Consider the following 27,524-nt stretch of genomic DNA (forward strand, 5'->3'; position numbering starts at 1 on the left):
GGACCGGGTGCACGCTTCCAGCGAGGAGGAGTACCTGTTGGCGCCGGATCACCACACCGGTGAGATCGCGCTCGCCTGCGGGCAAGCCGCCAATCAGCACCTCGCGAGTTGCGAGGCTGAGGAAGAGGCGTTGTGTTGGCGCGCTAGGAAATGGCCGCGCACCAGGGCACTCGTGGCACGCCGCAAGCGCTCCTGCAAGCGCCGTGGCTTTTAGGAGGAGTATAATTTTTGTTTCGTAAGGCGATCTCATTAGTTTTCGGACGCAAATGATAAATCCCGAATGTTCAGGAATTTTTAGCGTCCTTAATTAAGTATGTTAAAGGGAAAGTTTGGAAACCTTGTGTATTCGTACGCATTTTGCAAGTACGTGCATATAGCACAAACTTTACTATATACTATCGCAGGAAAAGAATTCTATGAGACCAGGTCTCATGCGAGACCCATCCTGATGGATGACATGTGGCATTCACAAATCACAAAGCATCCCCCACCCCCCACTTAAAAGCCATGTGTCATCCATCAGGACGGGTCTCACCTGCTAACCATGAGACCTAGTCTCATATACGAGTAATTTTTTTCCACTATCGCACTACATGTCTCTCTTGATATATGCTTGCAGACTGTGCTACTCCCTCCGTCCAGGTCAATGAGTCATCTTCGGTTGTGCACCGTGACCAAGAAGGAGGGAAGACTTATACACCTAGACGGAGGGAGTACTACTATTACTTATGTACGTGCAAATGCATGTTTTAACATTATGATGCGGTTTTTGTAAAAGTAGAAAAACAGCACTAGTCAAGCTTGTGAAACGATTAATGCAAAACAAAAGCAAAAAATGCTAATTTGATTGTTTACTTTTAGCTTCTTTCTCTGTGGTTATTTCTCTGTCGTACTTTGTACGGAGTATCTCACTGGTTGCTGGCGTTGACATTATCACCCATGTCGTCGAGGATGAGGTTGCCGAGGTCGGGGAAGAAGTCGTCGTTCGCAACTAATCATGTGGACTATCATAGTAGTAGGATACAGAGTAGAAACATGAATTTTACCACAATTTCGAATAGGAAGGACAGAAACACATACGGTGCAACGGGAGCTGCACCGTTGGCGTTGAGGTTGTCGCCCATGTCCAAACACCACGTAGACACGGTCTTTGAGCACGGTTCGTAGTCGTTCCATGCTCGGGCATTGAAGTTTGTAACTATTTTAGATTAGAATATACTACTCCTCCGGTGCTAGTAGTAGAGCAGAGTCCTACTCTACTACTCTACTCAAGCAAGTTAGGGCATAGCATTGTAGGGAGTACCAGTACTGTGATCACTCAAGCAAGTTGTCTGGCATCGACATGACCCTACGCTGCTGGTATGTGTCTCGTAAGTCAACCGGCGTGCTGTAGTCATCATCACCTGTCCACTTCCCGCGGCACATATTCGCTTCTCCATCTTTGTCCGCGCATAATCTCGTCCAATCTTCCATCCCCGATAAGGCGCCTCCCCCCTCATCCGAAACCCAAGCACAAACAATGGCAGATCCGAGCAGCGTCCTCCGAAAGAGTGGCTGGAATTCGCTCCCCACAGAGGTAATCAAGCTCATTGTTTCGCGTGTGGACAATCTCAGTACCATGCCGCTCGCCGCGTGCTCGTCGGGGCTGTACCGTTTACACAAAGCCCTCAGGCCGGAGCTTTTTAAGCCAGCTCCTTGCTTGCTGATGCCGCCTGATCTTCAGAAACGGCGTGTCACGCAGCATAACGATCGTAGGGTGGCGAGTATCAACCCCCTTGACTGCGATCCGATCCCCGTCAGCCTCAACTACATTAATAGTATGTACTGGGTCGGCATGAACACGTCTTGGATGGTGCTCGTCGACGGTCGCGGTAGCTAGATGCTCGTGGAGGTCTACACCCGGCGATTGATCCCCCTTCCTTCGATTAACACTGCACTGGTTTGGCACCGCGGCCCAGAATACTCGGGATCTTACAGTAGCCAACATGATACCAAGTTTGATTTGCTCAAGGTTGTAATCTGCCAAGTGCCCACAAGATCTGCGAATTATAAAGAGTTCAGGCTAATTGCGTTCTTCAATCGTGGTCTCACCTATCTGATAGGTCACTATGGTAAGTGGATAAATCTGCACGTCCATCGCAGGATCATACATCCTCCATGGTTCTCTGATGCCATTGAACACAAGGGCTTCATTTACGCTGTCGACTCCTTCTATTGCTGGACGTATTGCTGGCCTACTCCAGTCATTGCTACAAACGGCTGTTACAGCAGTATGTTACTTTCCTATGATATCATGATGGCTTGCTTATATTACTGTCAACATTTGCTGAAAAAATATTCATGCTCATAACATGCTGTTCTTAAGATTGACTAAACCAAGAGCCCTTTTTATTTGACTCCAACTTGATATGATGTTGTAGGCCGCCTGGTGTCCCTAGCCTTCCTAATCCCAGAACCTTTCAAAGAAAATCGGCATGGCAGTTGCAGGTGGTTCCTGGCTCGATCAGACGGCGGCGAAAGATTGATGATTGTTCGCACGTACCGAACGTGTTGTTTTGCGGAATACAATCACAGTCACTGCAAGGTCTTTGAGCAGGATCCAGCTTCTCTGGGCCTTCAGGAATTTTTGACTGGAGGCTGGTAAGTAGCCTTGGTATACGCTCTCTATTTTTCAGACTGAATTATCCAATTAACCAGGAGATAACCGACGGCAAGGATCATGATGGCAGCGTGGTTTCGTTCATCAGGCAAAACTGTGTGTACACAGCGTACCATGCGTCTCTGCATGCACCATACCCTGATATGTGCCGCCACGCTCTGCAGCCCAAAGTAGGAGAGAGGGTCGCAAGTATCAGACTTCGACCTGCTGGCTGGAGTTTCCCCTGTCAGGCACCCATCTGGTTCAAGCCGTCAGCCAATCTCCACAGCTTAATAAATAGTAACGTCTAACTGAGCCAGTTAGTTAGATGCGTACACTTGGTGTAGTAGGATCTTTATTTAGTTTGATGCATACACTTGTTCTTTTTTGGTAGACCTTTTGTAATGAAGGCTGATGTTTGGTTTGGAAGAGAGAGTTGCGTCTTCACTCTTCTGGCCTGCTTACTGCTTCTGTTGCACCCCCAGCCCTGGTTGCTGCTGCTGCTGTTTTCAATGTACAATCAGTAGTATATTTCGTCTGTTGGTTGAATAAATGTGTTGTTAGAACGACAAACACAATGTTTTGGAAGTCGTTGCACGGTTCGATCCTTTAGTGCCCCGTACCATACATAGCGCATACTATTTATCGTACGGGACACATTTTTTTTGAAACTCGGAACACATTTTCCACTTGTTGATAACATGCAGCCCACTGATGAAGGCCCAATAGAGAAGCCCATAATTAACTGGAAGGGAGGCTCTCACATGAATCCAGCCCAGGTACATGCTCATGGTCCCCTAAACATAAATAAGTAAATAAATAAATAAAGCTAAATGCTCATGCACCAGTTCTTTGGTAGCCAAGTATTTCTTTTTGAAGAATACCCAAGCTAGGCCTATTTGTTTTCTCCGAATTACTGGGCTGCAAATCTTTCAAGACGAGGAGGGATGCATTCCAGCCTGGCTTAAGAGTATGGTCAATGTCTGTTAAAAGTAATAACAAAAGGGGTTGAAAATTCCAAAAAGAATTATAGCAAATGGGATATAAGTTTCTTTTTTGTTTTTGTTCTTCACTGATATCTTATACGTATTTCATTGGATTTAACATGACATAGTACTAATTTATTTTAAATTTTGTTTTAGTATGGCTATTAATTTTTGGATTAAGAATATTTCGTTCCCCGGCAAAAAATTGCGAATTTTCAAAGTTTCCCACATATTTAGTTAATTTTTTGACCCTGGTACTGACTAGAAAATGGCCAGCAATTCTAAAAATGGAAAACGGGCTGCAATAAATTCCATATTTTTTAGAAAATGAGTAAAAAGTATATAAATAATAGCAAATGGGCTATACACGCCACAGATTTCGAGGCTGACTTGTTTACGCAAGGCTTTGTCAGTGAACACACAATTCTAGCGGCAGTTAGTTTTGGATGTCCATCCAACGGCCGACGTGCTTCTTCAATCTCTGATCTTCCTGCTTCAGCCGCCTAAACTAGCGCCGGCGGGACTGCCTGCTCCCTCCTCTTGTGGCCCGCTGTGATGCCGCGCAGGCTTCCCCGGCCCACCCTACTCCCTCCGCTGGCCTGGCCGCATGCAATCAACTGCCTCCTTATTACGTGAAAAAAAATGATTCCTCCCACTGACATCTGGGGCGCACCGGTTGGGAGGCTGACCTGTGAGCCTACTAAGTTGACGCATACGCAGGGCTTGTCAACTTAGTCAAAAAACGATTCTAGCAGCAGTAACCGTTGGATTTGAATCGAACGGTCCTGCTGCTTCTTCAATCGCTGCTCTTCTTGCACCAGCCGCCCAAACCAGCGCCGGGGAGACCGCCTGCTCCTGCCTCCAGTGGCCGACTGTGCTGCCGATGAGGCCTCATCGCCCCCTACTACTCCCACCGCTAGCCAGGCCCTGCGGCGACGGCAGCCTCACACCACAGCCGAACCAGTGAACCCTCCGCGTGGGCATCCACTGTCGGGTCTTCCCCGGCTCCGCGTCGTCCCCTTCCTAGGCCTCGCCATCGTCCACTGCCTTGGTGCTCTCGGTGCGGCGTGGTCAACGTGGTCAACGACATTCCATCGGAAGAGTACTGTACGTGGAGAGGCTGACAGCTGGGTCCACGGCCACAGCCCAGTTTTTTGTGATTTTCCAAGTAAGTCGCTTTGTCAGGCCTGTTGGGCTGCAAATCTTTCAAGATGAGGAGAGCTTTCATTCGGCTGGCCGAGAATATGGCCCATCAGTAATGAGAAATGGGTTGTACATTTTTAAAACACATCAAACCGGCAATTAGTTTCAAATATCTGTTCTTCATTTCGAGATTTGAAATTACATTAATTTTTATGCGTGGAGAATTTGTTGGATTTTATATTGATATACATTTATTTTTAAAATCAGTTTGAATGTGAGTCGAAATTTCGGGATTAAAAACAGTTCGGACCGCACCGAAATATGCAAAATTTCGTATAATTTTTTAACCGTGGCCACAATATGGGCTGTAATGCTAACAAAAAGAATATGGGCTCCAAAAAAACATTAATAATTAGCAAATGGGTTGTAAATTATTAGAAATAATGGCAGATGGGTTGTATGTTGTTTTCCACAGATTTGATGCTTTCCTAAAAAAAAGGTTGACACACAAGCAGTGACTGTTGGATGGCCATCCAACGGCCGTCGTGCTTCTTCAATCTCTACTCTTCCTGCTCCAGCCGCTCAAACAGGCGCCGGCGGGACTGCCTGCTCCCTCCTCCCCGCGGCCGGCTCTGCTGTCGCGCAGGCCTCACCGCCCCACCGTACTCCCATCGCTGGCCTAGCCATCCCTCTACTCACCCACGCCTGTTGTTATTCTCCAGCGACGGCAGACGAACCAGTAAACCCTCGTACAGTCGTACTCCCCTCCGCGTGGGAAACAACTGTCGAGTCTTCCCTGCCTCCCTGTCGTTCCCTTCCTAGGCCTCGCTGTCGCCCACCGCCCTGGTGCTCTCGGCGCGGCCTGGTCAACATGGTCAACGACCGACATGCATCTGAAGTGGACTGTACGTGGAGAGGCCGACAGGTGGGTCCACGACCGCACGCAAGGAAATGCCTCCTTATTACACGCAAAATAATGATTCCTCCACCTGACATCAGGGACCCACCGAAAGGGCCTTTGTATTTCGCGAAAAAAATGTTACCATCGCTGATAGCTCGGACCCACCAGCTATATCTTCGCACGCAAGGAAGTGCCTCCTTATTACGCTCAAAAAATGAATACCCCCCTGCTAGCTGGGACCCACCTTGGTGGGAGGCTGACTTGTGGGCCTACTAAGTTGACGGGGACGGAGGGCTTTGTCAACTTAGTCAATATGCACGATTCTAGCTCCAGTGACCGTACGATGTCCATCCAACGGCCGTAGTGCTTCTTCAACCTTTGGTCTTCTTGCTCCAGCCGCCCAAACCAGCGCCGGTCGTGCCTCGTGCTCCTGCCTCCCGTGGCCGGCTGCGATGCGGCAGAGGCCTCACCGCCCCCTACTACTCCCACCGTTGGCCAGGCCATCCCTCTACTCACCCACACCCCCTGTTATTCTGCGGCGACGGCAGCCTCACACCGCAGCGAACCAGTGAACCCTCGTACTCCTCTACACGTGGGCATCCACTGCCGCGTCTTCCCCGGCTCCACGTCATCCCCTTCCAAGGCCTCGCCGTCGTCCACCGCCCTGGTGCTCCCGGCGCGGCGTGGTCAATGTGGTCAAGGAATGGCTTCCATCGGACGTGGACTATACGTGCAGAGGCTGACAGCTGGGTCCATGGCCGCAGCAAGGAAGTTCCTCCTTATTACGTGCAAAATAATTATTCCTCCACCTGACAGCGGGACCCACCGGACGAGCCACTGTATTTCGTGAAAAAAACAATTGCCCCTGACTGCTGGGACCCACCAGCTACATCTTCGCACGCAAGGAAGTGCGTCCGGGCAAAAAAAACAAAACAATTCGCCCCCTGACTGCTAGGACCGACCAGCTACATCTTCGCAGGCAAGGAAGTGCCTGACAGTCGGGACCCGCCTGGTCGAAGCGTACGTAGCATTGTTATTCTGGTCGCGAACGTGTACGTACATACTGGTCGATGTAGAGGCGCGCATGTGTCGTAGTAGAGGCACGCACGTGTCGTAGTACAGGCGCGCACGTGTCGTAGTAGAGGCGCGCACGTAGCATTTACACGTACGTACAGTGGCTAGGGTGCAAGAAAGAAAATACGGCCACGTATGTGTACATACGGGCGGGGTCTCGAACGCCTACTCGCGCATACGTACGGCGACGGCTCGTGTACATGGCTGGGTCGGAACCGAGAAACAACGTCGTCGTCGTGTTCATGGGGAGGCAACGGAATGCGTCGTGTTCACCAGGAGGGCTTGGATGGAACAGGCAATGGAAACGAGGCCTGGCGTACCACAGAACGGAGGAACGGCCTTGTGTTCGACCGGCCACATTCGAAACGGGATCCTGTTCATCGGGAGGGGTCTGGCATACCGCAAAACGGAGGAAACGGACCTCCTACAGTCAAAACGGGGGTCCTGTTGATCGGGAGGGGTGTGGTGTACCGCAAAACGGAGGAAACGGACTTGTGTTGGAGCGCTACGGTCGAAACGGGGGTCGTGTTCATCGGGAGGGGTGTGGCGTACCGGAAAACGGGACTCCACGGGATACTGTTCATCTCCACCGTCGACCTCCTCCAGCCTCCACAGGCTCCTGTTCATCCAGCCTCCACGGGCTCTTGTTCATCCAGCCTCCACCGCGCGCTACTCCACCGGCTACTGTTCAACCACCCCTCCACCGTCTACTGTTCATCCAGCCCTCCACACCACGGGGTCCTGTTCAACCACCCCTCCACGGGCACCCCTCCATCGTCTACTGTTCATCCAGCCCTCCACACCACGGGGTCCTGTTCAACCACCCCTCCACCGTCTACTGTTCATCCAGCCCTCCACGCCATGGGGTCCTGTTCATCCACCCCTCCACGGGCACCCCTCCACCGTCTACTGTTCATCCAGCCCTCCACCACACCACGGGGTCCTGTTCATCCAGAGGCAACGCCATCGCTCACTGTTCATCCAAACCCCCCGCAACGCTCACTGTTCATCCCATCGATTGGCTTCAGTTAGCAGCAGTAGCGAAGGAATCGCTCGATCGAGTTCAGTTAACAGCCATCGATCGATCGCTTGGGTTCAGTAACGTGTAGCCTGCAGTGCAATCGCTCGGGTTCAGTTAGAGCCCAACGCCTCGCTCAGGTTCAGTTAGAGCCAACGCCTCGCACACATGCGTGTACGTGTACGAGAGAAACGCGCATCGCTCGGCCCCCGACCTCCCACCGTAACCGGGAACTCCCCGAAATTTTCCTCCCCCTCGCTTCTACCATGGTTTTTTCCGTCATGGACGGCCCAAAGAATGTCATGCAGCTGCGTCTCCGGCCCGTCCAGGACGAAAAGCCCATTTTCTATCATGATTTTTTGTCATAGAAGTAGGAGCCCACCACATCTATGATGATACCGGGTTTTGTCACAATTATCATCATAGAAGTGTCATATGTATGACAGAAAAAAATTTGTTCGGCCCAAAATGTCACGGATGTGTCTTTTTTTTGTAGTGTTAATACCAGTCGAGGCGTAGTAGTCATGAACAGCCTGCACCTGAGCCTCGTGTCGTAAGTTTTGAAGTAGGCGCTTGCACTCAGCTTCGACAACCATAGCCGTGACCTCCTCCTGTTCCTCAAGACACATGTAGAAGGTATGCAATCAAACAAGACAACACTGATTAGTACAATCACTAGGTACTATTGATTTTTAATTATGTAAAGGAGAAATTACCCAAAATGTCCGGATCACAATGTTGGCCACCGTCTCGCACAAGACACCATCGACCCTCTCCTTCGGCGGGGCCGGGCAGCCAAGTACGGCTCCCAGCACAATGCTAATTGTGGAACCTAACCCTCACCGGGCAATGTGACCCACCCCGGGAAGTTCTGCCGGCAAAGCACACCAAGGACCTGGTTGGGCCTACGAACACCAGGGGCGTGTTTCCAACCCCTGCAGTATGACAAGGCTAACACATTAGAGATTAATTTGAAGAAACATGAAGGCAAAACGTTAAAAATAGTAAATGCACTTACTTCGCCCTATTAGTTGCAATCAACCACCTCTGATCGCGGGTCATCGGCATGGGCGGGAGCTTTGTACCACCATGCTGGTAGACCTTTCCTCCCTCAACCAGCTCGCCCTCGCTATAGCTATCCTCAGAAAAGTTGTCCTCGCCACCATCAGCATGGCCATTAGCCTCTAGAGTCACGTGGGACGAAGACTCTGGGACCAGAGTCTCGTGGGACAAAGACTCTGGGACCGGATTCTCATGGGACGAAGGCTCGTCGACCTGAGGCTCGTGGACCGGAGTCTGAGATGGGTCCACATCAGACGGGTCCACCTCAGACGGAGTAGTCCTGTGGTCGGGTGAATCAGCTGGGGGTGGCGGCGAGGAAGGCATAGCAGCCTTCCTACCTCTCCCGCCGCCACGTCCACCTCTAGCACCCCTCTTCATCCTCCCCCGACCTATCCCGGCCAAAGAAGAAGCGCCCGCCGATGGTGTCTGCATACTATCTAGCAGCGCTCTCTGGAGGTGCTGGGGTGGAATGGAAGCACCCCTCCTAGCACGTGCCGAGGAAGGAGGCTTGGAACGCTCTCGACCCAACGCCCACCATCTGTCAACACCTGTAGTGACAAAGAGTAAACGAAATTAGTACAACATAAACATAATAAAAAATTAAGTGTATCATCATCATGAACATAATAAAATATTGAATACCTAATAACATGAACTAATTAATAATATATATATGTACATAATAATAATTGAATACACGACATTACTAATATTAATCTTCATCATCTATATATGCTCTGGGATCAATAAATGCATCATCATCATCACTATGAGTAATGACGTGCTCATCATCATCAATAAATGCATCAACATGTGGAAGGCCTCCTTTACGTAATCGGTCAAGCATTGACAGGTCATCCGCAGCAGTGACCTCTTCTTGTTCCAGCTCAAGGGTGAAGTCGGATTCATTGTCGCTGTCTACTTCAATGTGCCGGGGTGAAGTAGAGTGGTTCTTGAAACATTTTTTGGAAAGATGTGTTTCTTGGAAGAATTCCCTTTCACATGTGTCTGGGTTAATGTGAGGTTCATAATCCTCTTCATTGGGGAGGTGGTCTAACACATGGTGACACTTCATAAACGACATCCCAACCATTGAGATTTGGATCACTTTGACAGGCCCACGGTAGATAGAAAACTTGGGTTGTCTGTTGAGCCGTAATATAGACTTCGGGAACATCCAAATGGGTTCTTTGTTTGATTTCCACTAGCCCTATATGTTCATGAGTCCTTCTAGTCTCCTTCGGCTGGAATCAATAACATCTGAAGACTACGACGTTTGGTGGGTTTGCACAATAGAATTGAAGTTCATAAATTGCTTCAACTCTTCCATAATACTCAGTATCTCCTTTGCCAATAGCAGAGACACAACAATTGTAGACTTTCGGTCGGCCATAAATAGCTCTTTGCCATTGGTACGAAGGCGATACTCGTTGATGTCGTATTTGTCAAAACAATTAGTGACTTGTCTCATTTCGGCGTCCATAAACTCTGAATTAGCCTACAAGTTTAATATGAAAGGATTCTTGCATTAGCCGCAAATTATACGAAGAAATGAAATGGTCTAATGGAAATTACCGTTTGTTTGAACCAAGAATTGAAACCGGGATAGCCACCTCCATGCTTTGCCAGAATCTCATACTCTTCAATGGAATCCTTTTGGATCACCGCTCCATACGAGAATTTGGCAACATATCGACTGTATCAAATATCCGGGAATAAGAGCAGTTCAAATGAATTAGAAGTTGCGAAACAATGTACCGAGAACTTACTCGATGTACGGCCGCACTTCTGTTAGGTTGTTGAAGATATACAACGAAATGGTCCGACATTCTTCGACATCCAACGATAAGGAATTAGAAGCACCGACTGGTGTGAAATTCCCGTTGAATAGGCTGAGGTTGGATCCACCCTTTTTAGGGTCGCCAGCATTGTACCGAGGCTTCGGATTATGCAAATGACGATTTTTGGCTTCGTAGTGTGTTGTCATGAAGTTTGCCGCCTCCTTAGTAATGAATGGCTCGGCCATCGATGTTTCAAATCTACGTTTATTTTTACATTTTGCTCGAAGCGTCTTTTGCATCCTATCAGTTGCGTAGCACCAACGATTTTGCACGCCCCCCCAATCTTGCCTCGGTCGGGAGATGCAAAATCAAGTGCTGCATTGGATTAAAGAAGCCTGGCGGAAAGATCTTCTCTAACTTGCAGATCAACTCTGGCACCAACTCTTCCATTTCTTCTAGCAGGCTAGGTGATAGTTCTTGCGCACAAAGAACACGGAAGAAATAGCCCAGCTCTGCCAGTACTAGCCATTCAGCCTCAGGGATGAAGCCACACAACATCACCGTCATTACCCGCTCAATCCTTATGTGCCAATCATCACTCTTGAGACCAAATATTTTCAATTTTTTAAGATTCGCTCCCCTCTTTAGATTCGTCGCATACCCATCGGGGAACATCCACTGCATTTTCACCCACGAGATAATTTCCCTCATAGATGGCCTTCCAAGATTGAACCATGCCTTTGGCTTTGCCCAGTTCTGCTTTCCTTTCGGTGGTTGCATGTTTTGTAACGGTCTATCACATGGCGCCTCCTGATCGACTCTAGCCTTAGTATTATCCTTTGACTTCCCCTCTATGCCGAACAATGTACCAAAAAGTGCCTCGGCGATATTCTTTCCAGTGTGCATCATGTCGATGTTGTGTGGGTAAAGGAGGTCTTTAAAGTAAGGCAGATCCCACGAGCATGTCTTGTGAGTCCAAGCGTGTTTCGAATTATACCCCTTGAAATACCCTGGACACTCTAGATCTGGCTCGAGGGCATTTAACTGATCCAGGGTCTCTTGGCCTGTCAACGCAGGTGGTTGATTGCTCTCTCACTATAGCGCCAGAAAAGCTCATGTCTGCTAGGACTATATTGGAATTTCCCCAAAGAGGAAGGGATGATGCAGCACAGCGACGGTAGGTATTTCCCTCAGTGAAGAAACCAAGGTTATTGAACCAGTAGGAGAACCAAGCAACACAACGTAAACAACACCTACACACAAATAACAACACCTCGCAACCCGACATGTTAAAGGGGTTGCCAATCCCTTTCAGGTAACGATGCCAGAAATTTGTAGTAGATTAAAATAATAGATCACAAATAAAATAAAGTGCAGCAAAGAGTTTTTTGTATTTTGGTTTAATAGATCTGAATAAAAATGCAAAGGAAAAGTAGATCGCAAGCAAATATATGAGGAAGAAGACCCGGGGGCCGTAGGTTTCACTAGTGGTTTCTCTCGAGAAAGATAGCAAACGGTGGGTAAACAAATTACTGTTGGGAAATTGATAGAACCTCAAATAATTATGACAATATCTAGGCAATGATCATTACATAGGCATCACGTACAAGATTAGTAGACTGACTCCTGCCTGCTTCTACTACTATTACTCCACACATCGACCGCTATCCAGCATGCATCTAGTGTATTAAGTTCATGGAAAAATGGGGTAATACAATAAGAATGATGACATGATGTAGACAAGATCCGTTTATCTATTGCATAGATATAGATCCCATCTTTTTATCCTTAGTAGCAACCATACATACGTGTCGGTTCCCTTTCTGACACTGGGATCAAGCACCGTAAGATTGAACCCACTACCGGGCACCTCTTCCCATTGCAAGATAAATAGATCAAGTTGGCCAAACAAAACCCAAATATCGGAGAAGAAATACGAGGCTATAAGTGATCATGCATATAAGAGATCAAAGAAACTCAAATAACTTTCATGGATATAAAAAGATATGACTGGTCATAAACTCAAAGTTCATCAGATCCCAACAAACACACCGCAAAAAGAGTTACATCATATGGATCTCCAAGAGACCATTGTATTGAGAATCAAGAGAGAGAGAGATGAATCCATCTAGCTACTAACTACGGACCCAAAGGTCTACAAAGAACTACTTACGCATCATCGGAGAGGCACCAATAGAGGTGGTGAACCCCATCCGAGATGGTGTCTAGATTGGATCAGGTGGTTCTGGACTCTGCTGTGGTTGGATGAATATTTCGTTGACTCCCCTAGGGTTCTGGGATTTTTGAGGTATTTATAGAGCAAAGAGGCGGTCCAGGGGGCACCCGAGGTGGGCACAACCCACCAGGGCACTCCTGGACCTCCTGGCGCACCTTGCTGGGTTGTCCCCTCCTCGGGACTCCCCCAGGTGCAACCAGGGCCCAACATGTTCCTTCGTCCATAAAAAATCTCTGTAAAGTTTCCTGGCATTTGGACTCCGTCTGATATTGATTTTCTGCGATGTAAAAAACACGGAAAAAATAGGAACTGGCACTTGGCACTATGTCAATAGGTTAGTACCAAAAATGATATAAAATGACTATAAAATGATTATAAAACATCCAAGATTGATAATAAAACAGCATGGAACAGTCGAAAATTACAGAAATGTTGGAGACATATCAGCATCCCCAAGCTTAACTCCTACTCGTCCTCGAGTAGGTAAGTGGTAAAAACAGAAATTTTGATGTGGAGTGTTATTTAACATGTCATATCACATTCTTTTCTTTATAGCATGGACATTTGGACTTTTTATGTGATTCAAAGCAATAGTCTAGTGTTGACATAATAATTTAGATACTCAAGCATATCAACAAGCAACCATGTCTTTCAAAATATCAATGCTAAAATAAGTTAACCCTACAAAATCATATAATCTTGTCATGCTCTGTCTTCTTAACACAAAGTATTTATCATGCACAACCCCGATGACAAGCCGAGCAATTGGTTCATACTTTTTAACGCGCTTCATCTTTTTCAACTCTTACGCAATACATGAGCGCAAGCCATGGATATAGCACTACGGGTGGAATATAGTATGATGATAGGGGTAAATATAGAGAAGACAAAACGGTAAGAAAGTCTCATATCGATGCGGCTAACCAACGGGTCATGGAGATGCCCATCAATCAATATCAATGTGAGGAGTAGGGATTGCCATGCAACGAATGCACTAAGAGCTATAAGTGTATGAAAGCTCAATATGAAAACTAAGTGGGTGTGCATCTAATCCTATAATGAAAAATTCCCACTAGTATATGAAAGTGACAACGTAGGAGACTCTCCATATGAAAAACATGGTGCTACTTTGAAGCACAAGTGTGGTAAAGGATACTAACAATGCCCCTTCTCTCTTTGTTTATTATTACTTTTTCTTTTTCTTTTTTTCTCTTTTTTTTTCTCATTATCCGGAGTCTCATCCCGACTTGTGGGGGAATCATAGTCTCCATCATCCTTTCCTCACCGGGGCACTGTCGGATGTGGGGTTCCGGCAAACCCTTAAGGTTTGAACACTGGGGTGCGCGCGAAGTCTTTCCTTCCTACCAATCTACGCCCTAGCTCACTAAGATCTCGCGGACGAACTCGCAACACAGAAAGGCACAAGATATATACTGGTTCGGGCAACCGTTGTGGTGTAATACCCTACTCCAGTGTGGTGGTGGTGGATTGCCTCTAGGGCTGATGATGAACAGTACAAGTGAAGAACAGCCTCCTGAGGTTGAGGTGTTCTTTGAGCTCGGGCCCATGGTGCGCTCGGGCTTGGCTTCGCGGCGAAGCCAAGGGCCAAGTACGGAGCACTGCGGGACCCAAAAGCATGCGGCCTCGGTTGGCGTGTGGCGGTTGATTGGACGTGGGCGTCTCCACTTCCCCATGCTACCTCGGCAACTTCTTGACCTGACAAAAAGGCTGGCGCAGGCAGCACTTGCCTTTGTTGCTTCTTCCTTGCCTCGCTCTAGATCCCCTTTATTGCTCTTCGCCGCCGCTACCTCCAGATCTGCCCCAGCCTTGCTCTGCATCTGCCACTCATGGCGCCGCGCAAGGTCAAGATTCCCTCGGCACCGGCTTGCTATGAGCCCTCTCTCGAGGCGCCCACCGTCACGGAGAAGAGCCTCGCCTCCGTGCGCCTGCTGACAGCCGGGGAGAGCAACGAGTGGGGGAAGACGGAGCTCTGGCTTGCGTTCGACGAGCCGGAGCCTGAGGGGAGCACCTTCTTCTCGAGCAATGCTACCTCTTGAGCACTGTGTTGGATTTCCCCGAAGAGGAAAGGATGATGCGGCAAAGTAGCGTAAGTATTTCCCTCGGTTTTTGAGAACCAAGGGATCAATCCAATAGGAGGTTGCACGCAAGTCCCTAGTACCCGCACAAAACAAATAACTCCTCGCAACCAACGCGATAAGGGGTTGTCAATCCCTTCACGGTCACTTATGAGAGTGAGATCTGATAGATATGATAAGATAATATTTTTGGTATTTTTATGATAAAGATGCAAAGTAAAATAAAAGCAAAGTAAAAAAGCAAAGGAAATAACTAAGTATTGGAAGATTAATATGATGAAGATAGACCCGGGGGCCATAGGTTTCACTAGTGGCTTATCTCAAGAGCATAAGTATTTTACGGTGGGTGAACGAATTACTGTTGAGCAATTGACAGACTTGAGCATAGTTATGAGAATATCTAGGTATGATCATGTATATAGGCATCACGTCCAAGACAAGTAGACCGACTCCTGCCTGCATCTACTACTATTACTCCATTCATCGACCGCTATCCAGCATGCATCTAGAGTATTAAGTTCATGAAAATAGAGTAACGCCTTAAGCAAGATGACATGATGTAGAGGGATAAATTCATGGAATATGATTAAAAAACCCATCTTGTTATCCTCGATGGCAACAATACAATACGTGCCTTGCTGCCCCTACTATCACTGGGAAAGGACACCACAAGATTGAACCTAAAGCTGAGCACTTCTCCCATTGCAAGAAAGATCAATCTAGTAGGACAAACCAAAGTGATAATTCGAAGAGACTTGCAAAGATAACCAGTCATACATAAAAGAATTCAGAGAAGATTCAAATATTGTTCATAGATAATCTTGATCATAAACCCACAATTCATCGGTCTCAACAAACACACCGCAAAAATAAGATTACATCGAATAGATCTCCACAAGAGAGGGGGAGAACATTGTATTGAGATCCAAAAAGAGAGAAGAAGCCATCTAGCTAATAACTATGGACCAGAAGGTCTAAGGTAAACTACTCACACTTCATCGGAGAGGCTATAGTGTTGATGTAGAAGCCCTCCGTGATGGATGCCCCCTCCGGCGGAGCTCCGGAACAGGCCCCAAGATGGGATCTCGTGGATACAGGAAGTTACGGCGGTGGAATTAGGGTTTTGGCTCCGTATCTGATCGTTTAGGGGTACGTAGGTATATATAGGAGGAGGAGTACGTCGATGGAGCAACAGGGGGCCCACGAGGGTGGAGGGCGCGCCTGGGGGGCTAGGCGCGCCCCCTACCTCATGGCCTCCTCCTTTGTTTCTTAACGTAGGGTCCAAGTCTCCTGGATCATGTTCGGTGAGAAAATCACATTCCCGAAGGTTTCATTCCGTTTGGACTCCGTTTGATATTCCTTTTCTTCGAAACCCTAAAATAGGCAAAAAAAAAACAATTCTGGGTTGGGCCTCCGGTTAATAGGTTAGTCCAAAAAATAATATAAAAGTGGATAATAAAGCCCAATAATGTCCAAAACAGTAGATAATATAGCATGGAGCAATCAAAAATTATTGATACGTTGGAGACGTATCAAGCATCCCCAAGCTTAATTCCTGCTCGTCCTCGAGTAGGTAAATGATAAAAACAGAATTTTTGATGTGGAATGCTACTTGGCATAATTTTAATGTAATTCTTATTAACTGTGGTATGAATATTCAGATCCGAAAGATTCAAGATAAAAGTTTAATGTTGACATAAAAATAATAATATTCAAGCATACTAACAAAGCAATCATGTCTTCTCAAAATAACATGGCCAAAGAAAGTTATCCCTACAAAATCATATAGTCTGGCTATGCTCTATCTTCACCACACAAAGTATTTAAATCATGCACAACCCCGATGACAAGCCAAGCAATTGTTTCATACTTTTGACATTCTCAAACTTTTTCAATCTTCACGCAATACATGAGCTTGAGCCATGGATATAGCACTATAGGTGGAATAGAATGGTGGTTGTGGAGAAGACAAAAAGGGAGAAGATAGTCTCACATCAACTAGGCGTATCAACGGCCTATGGAGATGCCCATCAATAGATATCAATGTGAGTGAGTAGGTATTGCCATGCAACGGATGCACTAGAGCTATAAGTATATGAAAGCTCAAAAAGAAAACAAAGTGGGTGTGCATCCAACTTGCTTGCTCAAGAAGACCTAGGGCATTTTGAGGAAGCCCATCATTTGAATATACAATCCAAGTTCTATAATGAAAAATTCCCACTAGTATATGAAAGTCACAAAATGAGAGACTATCTATCATGAATATCATGGTGCTACTTTGAAGCACAAGTGTGGTAAAAGGATAGTAGCATTGTCCCTTCTCTCTTTTTCTCTCATTTTTTTATTTGGGCCTTTTCCCTTTTTTACGGCCTCTTTTCTTTCTTTTATTTTTTTATTTTTCGTCCGGAGTCTCATCCCGACTTGTGGGGGAATCATAGTCTCCATCATCCTTTCCTCACTTGGGACAATGCTCTAATAATGATGATGATCACACTTTTATTTTCTTACAAATCGATACATAGAACAAAATATGACTCTATATGAATGCCTCCGGCGGTGTACCGGGATATGCAATGACTCATGAGTGACATGTATGAAAGAATTATGAACGGTGGCTTTGCCACAAATACGATGTCAACTGCATGATCATGCTAAGCAATATGACAATGATGGAGTGTGTCATAATAAACGGAATGGTGGAAAGTTGCATGGCAATATATCTCGGAATGGCTATGGAAATGCACTAATAGGTAGGTATGGTGGCTGTTTTGAGGAAGGTATACGGTGGGTGTATGATACCGGCGAAAGGTGCGCGGTATTAGAGAGGCTAGCAATGGTGGAAGGAAGAAAAGTGCATATAATCCATGGACTCAACATTAGTCATAAAGAACTCATATACTTATTGCAAAAATATACAAGTTATCAAAGCAAAGTATTATGCGCATGCTCCTAGGGGGTAGATTGGTAGGAAAATACCATCGCTTGTCCCCGACCGCCACTCATAAGGAAGACAATAAATAGATAAATCATGCTCCGACTTCATCACATAACGGTTCACCATACGTGCATGCTACGGGAATCACAAACTTTAACACAAGTATTTCTCAAATTCACAACTACTCAACTAGCACAACTTTAATATCACCATCTTCATATCTCAAAACAATTATCAAGCATCAAACTTCTCTTAGCATTCAACACACTCATAAGAGAATTTTATTAATAATCTTGTATACCTAGCATATTAGGATTATTTAAGAAAATTACCATGCTATTTAAGACTCTCAAAATAATCTAAGTGAAGCATGAGAGATCAATAGTTTCTATAAAACAAATCCACCACCGTGCTCTAAAAGATATAAGTGAAGTACTAGAGCAAAACTATATAACTCAAATGATATAAGCGAAGCACATAGAGTATTCTAACAAATTCCAAATCATGTATGGCTCTCTCCAAAGGTGTGTACAGCAAGGATGATTGTGGTAAAATAGAAAATAAAGACTCGAATCATACAATACGCTCCAAGCAAAACACATATCATGTGGTGAATAAAAATATAGCTCCAAGTAAAGTTACCGATAGAAGTAGACGAAAGAGGGGATGCCTTCCGGGGCATCCCCAATCTTTGGCTTTTAGGTGTCCTTATATTATCTTGGGGTGCCATGGGCATCCCCAAGCTTAGGCTCTTGCAACGCCTTGTTCCATAATCCATCAAATCTTTACCCAAAACTTGAAAACTTCACAACACAAAACTTAAAGTAGAAAATCTCGTGAGCTCCGTTAGCTAAAGAAAACAAAAGACCACTTCAAGGTACTGTAATGAACTCATTCTTTATTTATATTGGTGTTAAACCTACTGTATTCCAACTTCTCTATGGTTTATAAACTATTTTACTAGCCATAGATTCATCAAAATAAGCAAACAACACACGAAAAACAGAATCTGTCAAAAACAGAACAGTCTGTAGTAATCTGTAGCTAGCGCAATATATGGAACCCCAAAAATTCTAAAATAAATTGCTGGACGTGAGGAATTTATATATTAATCATCTTCAAACAGAATTAACTAAATAACACTTTCCAAATAAAAATGGCAGCAGTTCTCGTGGGCGCTAAAGTTTCTGTTTTTTACAGCGAGATATCATAACTTTCCCCAAGTCTTCCCAACGGTTCTACTTGGCACAAACACTAATTAAACACAAAAAACACAACCAAAACAGAGGCTAGGTAAATTATTTATTACTAAACAGGAGCAAAAATCAAGGAATAAAAATAAAATTGGGTTGTCTCCCAACAAGCGCTATCGTTTAACGCCCCTAGCTAGGCATAAAAAGCAAGGATAGATCTAGGTATTGCCATCTTTGGTAGGCAATCCATAAGTGGCTCTCATAATAGATTCATAAGGTAATTTAATTTTCTTTCTAGGAAAGTGTTCCATGCCGATAGTTAACGGAAATTGGAATCTAATATTTCCTTCCTTCATATCAATAATTGCACCAATCGTTCTAAGGAAAGGTCTACCAAGAATAATAGGACATGAAGGATTGCAATCTATGTCAAGAACGATAAAATCTATGGGCACATAATTCCTATTTGCAGCAATAAGAACATCCTTAATTCTTCCCGTAGGTTTCTTAATAGTGGAATCCGCAAGGTGCAAGTTTAAAGAGCAATCGTCAAAATCACGAAACCTAACAAATCACACAAAGTCTTTGGAATCGTGGAAACACTAGCACCCAAATCACATAAAGCATAGAACTCATGATCTTTAATCTTAATTTTAATTGTAGGTTCCCAATCATCATAAAGTTTCTAGGGATAGAAATTCCCAACTCAAGTTTTTCTTCATAAGATTGCATCAAAGCATCAACGATATGTTTAGTAAACGCTTTATTTTGACTATAAGCATGAGGAGAATTTACCATGGATTGCAACAAGGAAATACAATCAATAAAAGAGCAATTTTCATAATTAAATTCCTTGAAATCCAAAATAGTGGGTTTAGCAACATCTAGGGTTTTAATTTCTTCAATCTCACTTTCATCAAATTTAGCATCAAGATCTAAAAACTCCAAATTCTTGGAACGCCTTCTAGGTAAAGGTGGATCATATTCAGTACCATTATTATCAAGATTCATATTGCAAAACAAAGATTTAATAGGGGACACACCAATAACTTTTAGATCTTCATCTTTATTTTCATAAAAATCTGGTTTAGCGGCCATCCTATTAACTAAGGTAGCCTGCTTATCCGAAATTTCAGCAGTCAATTTCTCAAGATTAGCAATTTGGGATCTTAAACCATCAAATTCTTTAGACATATCATCGAGCTCTTTATTCATAAAACTCATAAAAAAATTCCTTAAGCTCGTTTCTAAAGAAACTATTATGCTCAAATTGCAAGACCATAAAACTCCTAACGTTGTTTTCGATTTCTTCTAACCTTTTAAGGTGAAGATCACCAAATCGGGGAAGAGCCATCGAGACAAGCAGGCAATCCAACACACAAGCAAACAAAAAGCAAACGGCCAAAAAGAGGCAAATAGAAAAAGAAAGGGAGTATAGAGAGAGAGGGCGAATAAAACGGCAAGGGTCAAGTGGGGGAGAGGAAAATGAGAGGCAAATGGCAAATAATGTAATGCGGGAGATAAGGGTTGTGATGGGTACTTGGTATGTTGACTTTTGCGTAGACTCCCCGGCAACGGCGCCAGAAATGGCTCGTTGTCGGGAGGCAAATCTTGACTTGCGCGAACCTCCCCAGCAACGGCGCCAGAAATTCTTCTTGCTACCTCTTGAGCACTGTGTTGGATTTCCCCGAAGAGGAAAGGATGATGCGGCAAAGTAGCGTAAGTATTTCCCTTAGTTTTTGAGAACCAAGGTATCAATCCAGTAGGAGGCTGCACTCAAGTCCCTAGTACCTGCAAAAACAAATAACTCCTCGCAACCAACACGATAAGGGATTGTCAATCCCTTCACGGTCACTTACGAGAGTGAGATCTGATAGATATGATAAGAAAATATTTTGGGTATTTTTATGATAAAGATGCAAAGTAAAATAAAAGCAAAGTAAAAAAGGAAATAACTAAGTATTGGAAGATTAATATGATGAAGATAGACCCGGGGGCCATAGGTTTCACTACGGGCTTCTCTCAAGAGCATAAGTATTTTACGGTGGGTGAACGAATTACTGTTGAGCAATTGACAGAATTGAGCATAGTTATGAGAATATCTAGGTATGATCATGTATATAGGCATCACGTCCGAGACAAGTAGACCGACTCCTGCCTGCATCTACTATATTACTCCACTCATCGACCGCTATCCAGCATGCATCTAGAGTATTGAGTTCATGAAAAGAGAGTAACGCCTTAAGCAAGATGACATAATGTAGAGGGATAAATTCATGCAATATGATAAAAAACCATCTTGTTATCCTTGATGGCAACAATACAATACGTGCCTTGCTGCCCCTGCTGTCACTAGGAAAGGACACCGCAAGATTGAACCCAAAGCTAAGCACTTCTCCCATTGCAAGAAAGATCAATCTAATAGGCCAAACCAAACTGATAATTCGAAGAGACTTGCAAAGATAACCAATCATACATAAAAGAATTCAGAGAAGATTCAAATATTGTTCATAGATAATCTTGATCATAAACCCACAATTCATCGATCTCAACAAACACACCGCAAAAAGAAGATTACATCGAATAGATCTCCACAAGAGAGGGGGAGAACATTGTATTGAGATCCAAAAAGAGAGAAGAAGCCATCTAGCTAATAACTATGGACCCGAAGGTCTGAGGTAAACTACTCACACTTCATCGAAGAGGCTATGGTGTTGATGTAGAAGCCCTCCGTGATGGATGCCCCCTCTGGCGGAGCTCCGGAACAGGCCCCAAGATGGGATCTCGTGGATATAGGAAGTTACGGCGGTGGAATTAGGGTTTTGGCTCCGTATCTGATTGTTTGGGGTACATAGGTATATATAGGAGGAAGGAGTATGTCGGTGGAGCAACAGGGGGGCCACGAGGGTGGAGGGCGCGCCTGGGGGGTAGGCGTGCCCCCCTACCTCGTGGCCTCCTCCTTTGTTTCTTGACATAGGGTCCAAGTCTCCAGGATCATGTTCGGTGAGAAAATCACGTTCCTGAAGGTTTCATTCCGTTTGGACTCCTTTTGATATTCCTTTTCTTCGAAACCCTAAAATAGGCAAAAAAACAACAATTCTGGGCTGGGCCTCCGGTTAATAGGTTAGTCCCAAAAATAATATAAAAGTGGATAATAAAGCCCAATAATGTCCAAAACAGTAGATAATATAGCATGGAGCAATTAAAATTATAGATACGTTGGAGACGTATCAAGCATCCCCAAGCTTAATTCCTGCTCGTCCTCGAGTTGGTAAATGATAAAAACAGAATTTTTGATGTGGAATGCTACTTGGCATAATTTTAATGTAATTCTTATTAATTGTGGTATGAATATTAAGATCCGAAAGATTCAAGATAAAAGTTTAATACTGACATAAAAATAATAATACTTCAAGCATACTAACAAAGCAATCATGTCTTCTCAAAATAACATGGCCAAAGAAAGTTATCCCTACAAAATCATATAGTCTGGCTATGCTCTATCTTCACCACACAAAGTATTTAAATCATGCACAACCCCGATGACAAGCCAAGCAATTGTTTCATACTCTTGACATTCTCAAACTTTTTCAATCTTCACGCAATACATGAGCATGAGCCATGGATATAGCACTATAGGTGGAATAGAATGGTGGTTGTGGAGAAGACAAAAAGGGAGAAGATAGTCTCACATCAACTAGGCGCATCAACGGGCTATGGAGATGCCCATCAATAGATATCAATGTGAGTGAGTAGGGATTGCCATGCAACGGATGCACTAGAGCTATAAGTATATGAAAGCTCAAAAGAAAACTAAGTGGGTGTGCATCCAACTTGCTTGCTCAAGAATACCTAGGGCAATTTGAGGAAGCCCATCATTGGAATATACAAGCCAAGTTCTATAATGAAAAATACCCACTAGTATATGAAAGTGACGAAATGAGAGACTCTCTATCATGAATACCATGGTGCTACTTTGAAGCACAAGTGTGGTAAAAGGATAGTAGCATTGTCCCTTCTCTCTTTTTCTCTCCTTTTTTTATTTGGGCCTTTTCTCTTTTTTTATGGCCTCTTTTATTTCTTTTCTTTTTTATTTTTCATCCGGAGTCTCATCCCGACTTGTGGGGGAATCATAGTCTCCATCATCCTTTCCTCACTTGGGACAATGCTCTAATAATGATGATCATCACACTTTTATTTTCTTACAACTCGATACATAGAACAAAATATGACTCTATATGAATGCCTCCGGTGGTGTACCGGGATATGCAATGACTCATGAGTGACATGTATGAAAGAATTATGAACGGTGGCTTTGCCACAAATACGATGTCAACTGCATGATCATGCTAAGCAATATGACAATGATGGAGTGTGTCATAATAAACGGAATGGTGGAAAGTTGCATGGCAATATATCTCGGAATGGCTATGGAAATGCACTAATAGGTAGGTATGGTGGCTGTTTTGAGGAAGGTATATGGTGGGTGTATGATACCGGCGAAAGGTGCGCGGTATTAGAGAGGCTAGCAATGGTGGAAGGAAGAAAATTGTGTGTAATCCATGGACTCAACATTAGTCATAAAGAACTCATATAATTATTGCAAAAATCTACAAGTTATCAAAGCAAAGTATTACACGCATGCTCCTAGGGGGATAGATTGGTAGGAAAAGACCATCGCTCGTCCCCGACCGCCACTCATAAGGAAGACAATCAATAAATAAAGCATGCTCCGGCTTCATCACATAATGGTTCACCATACATGCATGCTACGGGAATCACAAACTTTAACACAAGTATTTCTCAAATTCACAACTACTCAACTAGCACAACTTTAATATCACCATCTTCATATCTCAAAGCAATTATCAAGCATCAAACTTCTCTTAGCATTCAACACACTCATAAGAGAATTTTATTAATAATCTTGTATACCTAGCATATTAGGATTATTTAAGCAAATTACCATGCTATTTAAGACTCTCAAAATAATCTAAGTGAATCATGAGAGATCAATAGTTTCTATAAAACAAATCCACCACCGTGCTCTAAAAGATATAAGTGAAGTACTAGAGCAAAACTATATAACTCAAATGATATAAGCGAAGCACATAGAGTATTCTAACCAATTCCAAATCATGTATGGCTCTCTCAAAAGGTGTGTACAGCAAGGATGATTGTGGTAAACTAGAAAATAAAGACTCAAATCATACAAGACGCTCCAAGCAAAACACATATCATGTGGTGAATAAAAATATAGCTCCAAGTAAAGTTACCGATAGAAGTAGACGAAAGAGGGGATGCCTTCCGGGGCATCCCCAAGCTTTGGCTTTTAGGTGTCCTTAGATTATATTGGGGGTGCCATGGGCATCCCCAAGCTTAGGCTCTTGAAACTCCTTGTTCCATAATCCATCAAATCTTTACCCAAAACTTGAAATCTTCACAACACAAAACTTAAAGTAGAAAATCTCGTGAACTCCGTTAGCGAAAGAAAACAAAAGACCACTTCAAGGTACTGTAATGAACTCATTATTTATTTATATTGGTGTTAAACCTACTGTATTCCAACTTCTCTATGGTTTATAAACTATTTTACTAGCCATAGATTCATCAAAATAAGCAAACAACACACGAAAAACAGAATCTGTCAAAAACAGAACAGTCTGTAGTAATCTGTAGCTAGCGCAATATCTGGAACCCCAAAAATTCTAAAATAAATTTCTGGACGTGAGGAATTTATCTATTAATCATCTTCAAACAGAATTAACTAAATATCACTTTCCAAATAAAAATGGCAGCAGTTCTCGTGAGCGCTAAAGTTTCTGTTTTTTACAGCAAGATATCAAAACTTTCCCCAAGTCTTCCCAACGGTTCTACTTGGCACAAACACTAATTAAATACAAAAAACACAACCAAAACAGAGGCTAGGTAAATTATTTATTACTAAACAGGAGCAAAAATCAAGGAATAAAAATAAAATTGGGTTGCCTCCCAACAAGCGCTATCGTTTAACGCCCCTAGCTAGGCATAAAAAGCAAGGATAGATCTAGGTATTGCCATCTTTGGTAGGCAATCCATAAGTGGCTCTCATAATAGATTCATAAGGTAATTTAATTTTCTTTCTAGGAAAGTGTTCCATGCCTTTCCTTAACGGAAATTGGAATCTAATATTTCCTTCCTTCATATCAATAATTGCACCAATCATTTTAAGGAAAGGTCTACCAAGAATAATAAGACATGAAGGATTGCAATCTATGTCAAGAACGATAAAATCTACGGGCACATAATTCCTATTTGCAGCAATAAGAACATCATTAATTCTTACCATAGGTTTCTTAATAGTGGAATCCGCAAGGTGCAAGTTTAAAGAGCAATCATCAAAATCACGGAAACCTAACAAATCACACAAAGTCTTTGGAATCATGGAAACACTAGCACCCAAATCACATAAAGCATAGAACTCATGATCTTTAATCTTAATTTTAATAGTAGGTTCCCACTCATCATAAAGTTTTCTAGGGATAGAAACTTCCAACTCAAGTTTTTCTTCATAAGATTGCATCAAAGCATCAACGATATGTTTAGTAAACGCTTTATTTTGACTATAAGCATGAGGAGAATTTAGCACGAATTGCAACAAGGATATACAATCAATCAAAGAGTAATTTTCATAATTAAATTCCTTGAAATCCAAAATAGTGTGTTTAGCAACATCTAGGGTTTTAATTTCTTCAATCCCACTTTCATCAAATTTAGCATCAAGATCTAAAAACTCCGAATTCTTGGAACGCCTTCTAAGTAAAGGTGGATCATATTCAGTCCCATTATTATCAAGATTCATATTGCAAAACAAAGATTTAATAGGGGTCACATCAATAACTTTTAGATATTCATCTTTATTTTCATAAAAATCCGGTTTAGCGGCCATCCTATTAACTAAGGTAGCCTGCTTATCCGGAATTTCAGCAGTCAATTTCTCAAGACGAGCAATTTGGGATCTTAAACCATCAAATTCTTTAGACATATCATCGAGCTGTTTATTCATAGAACTCATAAACCTTTTTTGTTCCTTAAGCTCGTTTCTAAAGAAACTATTATGCTCAAATTGCAAGACCATAAAACTCCTAACGTTGTTTTCGATTTCTTCTAACCTTTTAAGGTGAAGATCACCAAATCGGGGAAGAGCCATCGAGACAAGCAGGCAATCCAACACACAAGCAAACAAAAAGCAAACGGGCAAAAAGAGGCAAATAGAGAAAGAGAGGGAGGATAGAGAGAGAGAGGGCGAATAAAACGGAAAGGGTGAAGTGGGGGAGAGGAAAACGAGAGGCAAATGGCAAATAATGTAATGCGGGAGATAAGGGTTGTGATGGGTACTTTGTATGTTGACTTTTGCGTAGACTCCTCGGCAACGGCGCCAGAAATGGCTCGTTGTCGGGAGACAAATCTTGACTTGCGCGAACCTCCCCGGCAACGGCGCCAGAAATTCTTCTTGCTACCTCCTTAGCATTGCGTTGGATTTCCCCGAAGAGGAAAGGATGATGCGGCAAAGTAGCGTAAGTATTTCCCTCAGTTTTTGAGAACCAAGGTATCAATCCAGTAGGAGGCTGCACGCAAGTCCCTAGTACCTGCACAAAACAAATAACTCCTCGCAACCAACACGATAAGGGATTGTCAATCCCTTCACGGTCACTTACGAGAGTGAGATCTGATAGATATGATAAGATAATATTTTGGGTATTTTTATGATAAAGATGCAAAGTAAAATAAAAGCAAAGTAAAAAGCAAAGGAAATAACTAAGTATTGGAAGATTAATATGATGAAGATAGACCCGGGGGCCATAGGTTTCACTAGTGGCTTCTCTCAAGAGCATAAGTATTTTACAGTGGGTGAATGAATTACTGTTGAGAAATTGACAGAATTGAGCATAGTTATGAGAATATCTAGGTATGATCGTGTATATAGGCATCACGTCCGAGACAAGTAGACCGACTCTTGCCTGCATATACTACTATTACTCCACTCATCGACCGCTATCCAGCATGCATCTAGAGTATTAAGTTCATGAAAACAGAGTAACGCCTTAAGCAAGATGACATGATGTAGAGGGATAAATTCATGCAATATGATAAAAACCCCATCTTGTTATCCTCGATGGCAACAATACAATACGTGCCTTGCTGCCCCTACTGTCGCTGGAAAGGACACCGCAAGATTGAACCCAAAGCTAAGCACTTCTCCCATTGCAAGAAAGATCAATCTAGTAGGCCAAACCAAACTGATAATTCGAAGAGACTTGCAAAGATAACCAATCATACATAAAAGAATTCAGAGAAGATTCAAATATTGTTCATAGATAATCTTGATCATAAACCCACAATTCATCGGTCTCAACAAACACACCACAAAAAGAAGATTACATCGAATAGATCTCCACAAGAGAGGGGGAGAACATTGTAT

This window comes from Triticum aestivum, chromosome 7A (genome assembly GCF_018294505.1).
Source record: "Triticum aestivum cultivar Chinese Spring chromosome 7A, IWGSC CS RefSeq v2.1, whole genome shotgun sequence".
NCBI lineage: Eukaryota > Viridiplantae > Streptophyta > Magnoliopsida > Poales > Poaceae > Triticum > Triticum aestivum.